General features: G+C 48.0%; 1 pseudogene; it reads right to left on the bottom strand.

Annotated features, from left to right (window-relative positions):
- Window positions 1-5,688: 5,688 nt before the first annotated feature.
- LOC142422364 (heterogeneous nuclear ribonucleoprotein A1-like) lies at window positions 5,689-6,818 on the bottom strand (annotated as a pseudogene).
- Between the last annotated feature and the right edge of the window lie 1,262 nt (window positions 6,819-8,080).

Consider the following 8,080-nt stretch of genomic DNA (forward strand, 5'->3'; position numbering starts at 1 on the left):
CCTTCAATGAAGCGTGAAATTCTTCCTTCAGTTCTTCATCACATGCTACTTCTTGAAATGCCAGCATGTCAACCAGTTCTTTTTGGTCTAGGGACTCTGTGTTCCTTCCATCTGTGTCTGATGCGTCCGCATCACTCAGGAACCCTGCCCATAGAATCCTGCCATTTTCAACTTGAGGTTTGAATTTTTTTCCCCATGTCTTTCAGCTTGAGATATTCTGAGCATGTTATTCCTATTTGGGTTTCTAACTCCAGGTCTTTGCACATCTCATCATAATACTTTACTTTGTCTTCTTGAGCTGACCCGTTCTTTTACTTCACCATGTCTGTCTTTTGCTTTAGCTACCTTCCACTCAAATGCACACTTCAGAATCTCTCCTGGCATTCACTCCCCCCACCTTTATTTCCTAGCTCATTAATGACCTGTGCTTTCTTTTTTTGTTTTGTTTTTATTTTATTTATTTATTTATTTATTTATTTATTTATTTATTTATTTATTTATTTTAACCTGTGCTTTCTTCAAGTACAATTCATCAGTTCTTCTGTCATTAGTATGAATTGGGTCACATCTGTTCTTGATATGCTCTCTAAATCTAGTCATGATAGACTGACAGGTCGAGTTTGGGGCTCTTATGGACCTGTTTTAACTTCCTTCAGCTTCAACTTGAACTTGCACATGATCATCAATGGTCTGTTCCGCGGTCAGCCTTGGCCTCCTGTGTTTCTGATATGGAGCTTCTCCTGGGGCTCTGCCCACAGATGTAGTCCACTGGATTCCTGGGTCTTCCATCGCACGGGGGAGGCCTGGATGGTCAGTCACTGTTTATGCTCTTGCAAAAGAAGTCACTGGTCTTTCCAAGTTCTATCATGTCATCTCCGTCTTCATTTCTACCACCAAGGCTATGCTTCCCAACCAGTGATCCTTCCATTCATTTCCAGCTTTCCTACTCAATCCCCAGTCATTAGCAGTACATCTGGATTGCATGCTTGATCCATTTCAGACTGAAGAAGTTGGTAGGATTCTTCAATTTCTTCATCACTACCCTTAAAGGTTGGTGCTTCAATTTGAATGATAATCGTCTTAAGTGGATTTCCTTCTAGGTATGTAGATCCCCTAGCAGATCGCATTGTGCTTCAAGAGAGATTTCCAAAGGATCTATTTGATGATGAATGAGATGCCATCCCTCTGGATCTTGCCATTCCCCACATCGCAAACCAGATGGCTGGTTCCAAATGGGCAATGCCAGTCCATTTCAGCCCACCAATGCCTGGAAGATCAATCTTTATGTCTTCCAGTTCACTTTTTACCACTTCGATTTCCCTAGATTTGTATGTAGGTCCTACGCATTCCACGTTATGAATGGAGATTTGCGATGGTCTCTTTTCATGTGGAGGGAGTTTCAGCCTATTGAAACACTGTTCTTAGTAGCTACAAAGTGTCAGCAGCTCAAATGCCCACCAGCGGGTGGATGGATACATACTAGCTGGTCTATCTACAGCAGGCAATAAAAAGGAGTGATGTATCTACACAAGTTCCAGCACACACTGTTGTGTATGGGTGCTGTCCAGTCCACTGGAACCGATTGTGACCCCGTGTCCCGGAGCAGAACTGCTGCACGGGGGTTTCTGGGCTGTCATCTTTGCCGAAGCAGATTCAATCACCAGATCTTTCTTTTGCGGAACCACTGGGTAGATCCAAACCACCAGTCTTTCACTTAGCAGCCAGGCGCTTGACCATTGCTTCCAGGGCTCCTCACTGTCACATACAAGAACCTTGGAAACATGATGCTAGGTCAGCAGTTCACAACCCCCCAACACCACGACCCTTTCCTACAAGTTCTCATGTTGTGGTGACCCCTAACCATAAAATTATGTTTGTTCTACTTCATCACTGTCATTTTGCTACTGTTATGAATCATTATGTAAATATCTGATAGGCCGGATATATTTTCATAGTTATAAATAGGTCATTATTAAAGCATAGTAATTCATCATAAAAACAACATGTAACTATATAGTGTGAAATATTTATTTCTTATGACAAATAAATTAAATTTTATCTGGAAGCATGGTGTAGCTTGGCTAACAGTCTTCACACCGGGTACTCGTATGTGGGCATATCTGCATGTGTGTGGACCCGCTTGGAAACGGATAGAGGAGAGGTGTTTCGGTTCCCAAGACCATCAGAAATCTGTTTTTCAATGGTCTTAGGAGACTCCTGTGAAAGGGTCATTCAACCCCCAAAGGGGGTTGAGAACCGCTGAGCTAGGTGATGGACGCCAGTCATGCAACAGTATGATTCTATTTATGTGAAATTCCCAGGACGGGTGCATCGACAGAGACAGAAAATTGATTCATGCTTGCTTAGTAGGAAGGGTTGGAGAAAAATGGGGAATTGTTCATGAGCATAGGGTTTCTTCTTGGGGTGATGGAAAAGTTATCAAATTTAATATAGAGATGGTCACACAATTTTGTGACTATAGGGTTTTTAGAACACTGAATTGTCAACTTTGTCTGGTGTACGTGAATATTATCTCTCAGTAAATTTTCAGGAAAGAAAAGGATTGAGACCAAAGATAACAATGAGAACACACTTATTGGGAATATAGACCAAGCACTTGTTCATCTCATTGAACTTCCACAATAATTCAATTAGGCTATTTTCTCCTTTTGACAGATGCAGACACCGAGATTCTTAGGCAGAGTAATAGCTCAAGTCACTCAGAATTTTAGTGTCAAGCTGTGATTGGCTGGGGCTCAATTTAAAGATCTTATGTTGACTCCTGGGGAAGAGGCCAGTCGCTGGGACTGACTGGACAGACTTCATAACCACTAGGAATACTGTCCGCTGCTTGAAAATTAGTCACTGAAAGCTTTATCAATAGCAGCACAACATTATCTGGTTTAGTTCTAGAAAATAAACCCTTCAGGTTGGAAGACATTCAAAATACAACTGGGGGAGAGCTGTCTCCTCAACGTGCAGGGTCTTGGGCTTGATGAAGCAGAGGGTCAGTGAGAGAGAGGGAGGCCTCCAGGTGACAGGGTGAGACAGAGGCTATGATGGGCTCAAACCAGGCAGCAGTTCTGCAGGGACCGACCGTGTTTTGCTCTGGGTTGGAACTGACTCACCCACATCTAACAACAGCAGGAGGGTGGTGATTGTTGACTGGACGTTCTGGGACCCAGAATCCGGGGCTCCTCCCTCCTCTGTCCTTTATCTTGACTGGGCAGCCAGCCATGGACAGGGGTCTTTATCTCCCTCAAGTTTTCTCCCAGCGTCTCCCTGTTCAGGGCCCCTCAAGGGTAAACTCAAAAGAAGGCCCAAGAGAACCTGGGACTAATTTGTCTCAAGCTTTTTATGGTGAATCAGGTGAAGGTTTAGAGAGGAAATCATTGGTTTCGCGCTCAAGAGTTTATCCACATTTTGCTTCAACTCAACCATTGCAATCCTCGTCACCCCCACCCCCACCCAAGTGCACCATCCCTTATCCCACGGCCTCCCACCGGATCGGAGTCTCCTATTTCCATCCCTCCTTCTTGCCTATCACCTGACAATGGTCTTGGGGCAAATGCTGTCCTTTTGGTCTTAAATGTTTGATGATCCTAACACAGGGCTGAGATCTGTTCCAGACACGGAAGGTCACAAACAGCCACAGTTTGGGGCATCTTACCAGTGTCTGCCCAACCAGTAAGCCTTTTGGGGTCTTCTCTCACATTTTTCTCCCATTCTAACCAGGGTTTGCCAATGTGATCCTTTTCCGAGTGGTTGGTTGTGGCAGCCAGGCACGGCCTAGGGACCAATTTGACAAAAGGTCTGGCTCAGCTTGTGTCAGGGTAAACTAGGGAAACAAATCCACAGAAACGCATATGTATAAGAGAGAATTTTATATAAACGGCAAGTGTGCATTAGGAAAGCATCCCAACCCAGTCCAGTCCAAACCTGTAAGTCCAACATTAGCCCATATGTCTGACAGCGATCTACAAAGTCCTCCTCAATCTCACAAAACACATACTATGATGCCAACTGCTGGAGGAAAGCCAAATCAGTGAGCATGTAAGCATCTCAGCGCTGGCAGGGGTCTCCACGCAGCTGCTCCAGCACCCAGGGCTGCATCTGGGTAAGTCCATGTGGCTTCTCCTGAGGGATGTCTTGCAGGAAGTGAGCTTTGCCAGCTGAAGCAGGAACTAGCTAAGGCAGCTGCACCCTGGTCCGACCATCAGAAAGCAAGAGACCCGAGAACTAGAAAGGTGAGGCTCACCAAACCATTTATCGCTCCGCCCTTCAGTTAATCCCACATGTGTTTGTCGGCCAGGTTGGCACAATAAACCTTAAGTATCTCATAGCTCAAGCCTGTCCAGTCAGGCCTCCCCCAAGACCTCCCATCTTTACTGGAGGGAAATGAGAATACATGTCATTGTACTTAAGGCTCCATGTACAAAGGTCTTCATCCCCACGTTGTGATACTGAGGAAGAACTGGCAGTGTCAGGCATGTCCGGCACTGGGGGCTGGTTACTGGCAGTGAGAGGTACAATGGGCACATAGAAAGCCCTTGAAAACACAAGAGTTGAAGAATGTGTGTCCTCGAAACCACACTCACTGCCATCGAGTCGATACTGACTCCTAGCGACCCTCTAGGACTGAGCAGAATGGCCCCCGGGAGTTTCTGAGGCTGTCTTTGTGGGAGTAGAAAGCCTCCTCTTTCTCCTGAAGAACAGCTGGTAGTTTTGAACTGTTGACCTTGCTAGCAGCCCCACGTGTAACCCACTATGCCACCCAGATTCCTACGAAAGAGTGTGTTTGGTAATGCAGGAAATGCTCCTAACACGCGAGTGAGAAAAGTAGATTCCTCCTCACTCGGCTCCTCCTGCGCGCCGGCCAGCTCACCATCCTACAGGTGACGTCGTGCCACCTCTGCTTGCACCCTGGAATCTAGTCATCTTACATTTCCTAAGGAATCCTGGCGGTGGAGAGACAGTGGTCAGCTACTAACCCCAAGGTGGGTGGTTCGAACCCACCAGAACTCCATGTGAGCAGACAGCCTGCTCGGGCCGATCTTGCAACCTTGGGAACCCTGTGAGGGTGTTCTACTCTGTCTTTTTTTTTTTTTTTCAAGATTAAATTGTTTATTGATTACACATGATAATGGATGATCCATAAATTCCAACTCCATCTGTAATTTTATCTGCTACCATTATTCAATTTAGATATATTGCACAGGGTGTGCCAACAACCATTTTTTATAACCAAATAAACTTTTAATGAATTTGCTTGGGTGCCCATTTGTAAAGGTGAACTCCAGGTTACAAAACAGCAACTGTCAGTTCAACTAACAACCAAGGTCTCGGACAACAGCGGCTCCTCTGCCCAGCAGTCTTCAAGTTATTTGTAATTATGTTTCAAATCAACCTGACACCGCCCTCAACGGAGCCTACACTTCACACTGTCGGGGCAGTTTACACCAAGATGGCTTAAGAGCAGTAGACTAACTTTACACAGCACCTTTTAAAAGGACATTTATTTAGCGTCGTGATCAGACTATTACATTTAGCAATCAACAGCATGGGTGCAAAAGAGGGAAAAAAAAAGAAAAACTACATTAAAACCCCTTGTTGGGAAGCTTTACACTCTCCACAGAACAGAAACCAAAATAACTTGTTATACAATTAGTCACAAATCCAGCGCTCAAGTTCTTTTGCCCATACACATGAGTATTGTCTAAAACATGTCTGCTTTGTAGCAGCTGGGCCCTGCCACCGCTGCGCTTGGCTGAGTTCACAAATCTGTTGTAACCTGTAGCTTCCCTGTCACTTCTCTGGCTCTCCTCTCCTGCTGAGCTTTGTTTCCTGGTAGTCATTTAACATCTTCTGCCACTGCCGTAACTCCTGCTACGGTTTGAACCACCATAGCCACCTTGGTTTCGTGGTTTGGCAAAGTATTTGACCTCCACCACTGTAAGGGCCAGAGCTCCTGCCTCCAAAGTTGCCTCCCTTCATTGGTCCAAAATTGGAAGATTGATTGTTGTAGTTGCCAAAATCATCGTAGCTTCCGCCACCTCCAAAGTTGCTTCCATCATGACCAAATCCATTGTAACCATCCCCACTGTCACCATATCCACCACCGCCACTGCCGCTGCCACCAAAGCCGCACGTCCGCTGAAGTTTCCACCACGACCCAAGTTGTCATTCCCACCAAAGCCACCGACCACCTCGGCCACCACCGAAGTGTCCAGAACCGCTTCGACCTCTGTGGCTGGAGGAGCCACTGGACATCTCTCGCTTCGACAGGGCTTTCCGTACTTCACAGTTGTGACATTCACAGTGTGGTGTTTCTGAATGACAGTCTGATCTCCGGAGTCATGGTCATCAAAAGTCACGAAAGCAAAGCCTCTCTTCTTGCCACTGCCTCGATCCGTCATGATTTCAATCACTTCAATTTTCCCATCCTGCTCAAAATAATCTCGTAGGGGTGCTCTTCAGGGTCTTCCTTGATGCCACCGACAAAGATCTTTTTCACCATGAAATGGGCGCCTGGTCTTGGTGAGTCTGCTCGTGAGACAGCCCTCATTGGTCCCACGACTCTGCCATCTACCCTGTGTGGCGGTGCCTTCATGGCTGCGTCCACCTGCTCCGCAGCGGAGGAGGTGACAAACCCAAAGCCCCTGGAGCACTTGGTGTTTCACCTCTCATTACCACACAGTCCGTAAGGGTCCCCCATTTCTCAACAACTCCGCAGACTCAGCTGTCGCTTCAAAGCTCAATCCTCCGATGAACAGTTTCCGCCGCTGTTCGGGCTCTTGAGGAGACTCTGACTTGGACATGAAAGAGCCCCTGCCGTGCTTCCTCTGCGGCGTCCCCAGGCAGAAATGAGTAGACATGCCACTGTGTCCTCTACTCTGTCTTAAGGTTGCGATGGGTAGGAAGCCAGTCTGTGGGCCCAACAGAGCATGCTCCCCCAACGCCCAGGCTTTCTCTTGCTCTTTGCTACTCCTTCCGCCGGAAATGCTGCTTTCTGTTCCTCCCTAGTACTTCTTTTCAACCCGGCTCAATCTGCTCGGCCCTCGGGGCTCGGTTGAGATAGCTCTTCCTCCGGGCGTGGGGAGACCCTCCACCATGACATTGGCTAGTCAATTGGCTCTTCCCCATTGGGAAGGGAAGGAGCCCTGGGGGCGGAGTGGTTACACATTGGGCCGCAAACCACAAGCTCTGCGGTTCAAAACCACCAGCTGCTCCTTGGGAGAAAGATGGGCTTTCTACTCCTGTCAAGAGTGACAATCTGGGTAATGCCCAGGGGCCGTTTGACCCTGTCCTGTAGGGTCACTGTGAGTGGGGCATCCACTCGATGGCAGTGAGTGTTTTGCTTTTGATCCTGTGTTTGAGTTACACGCCGGAGAACCAGGACCGACCCATCGCGCTGTGTCTGCTGGAATCAAAGCCAGGCTCCTAATCAGGCTAGGGCCCCCTTCCCAGGCCTCCACTCCTCTACGTCGCCTCTCTCTCTGCTCCACTGGACTTGCACGTCATTGAACATGTCACCGCATGCCTGCCTTGATCTTTGCCTTTACTTTGCCTTTGTGGCTTCTCCCCGAAACGAAGGATCCAGAACCCCTCCTTCCTCTCAAGTTCATAGTCTCCGAACAGAGGCAGACACACCGCTAGCCCTTCTCTGAAGCCAGCTCTCGATACCTACAAAATGGACATAGTCGACTGCCAAGTTTCTCTCCCTTCCTCCCTCCCTCCCTCTCCCTCGCAACTGTTCGTGAGCTCCCAGGGGCCTGGGTGAGGCCTGTCTCCTGAACCGCATCGGGCAAAGCAGATGTGAGTGGGGTGCGATGATGGCTTGGAGCTGGAGGCCCAGCCTCCTGCTGGAGTAGAGCTATGAAGGGGCCTGAAGAGGGGAGACAGAGGCAGGCTGTTGACCACTTTGGCCCACGCTGGCCGAGCTAGATCCAGCAGACACTGTTCTGAGACCCCTGTTCCCGGGGGCAGCCTGGTCTTTTGCAGAGATGAGCAGAGCCCGAAGGCATCCACAATTGAGTGAGTGGCTGCTCCCCTTAAGGCTGGCTGTTCAAGCCCACCCAGA

This window comes from Tenrec ecaudatus, chromosome 12 (assembly GCF_050624435.1).
Source record: "Tenrec ecaudatus isolate mTenEca1 chromosome 12, mTenEca1.hap1, whole genome shotgun sequence".
Taxonomy (NCBI): Eukaryota; Metazoa; Chordata; class Mammalia; order Afrosoricida; family Tenrecidae; genus Tenrec; species Tenrec ecaudatus.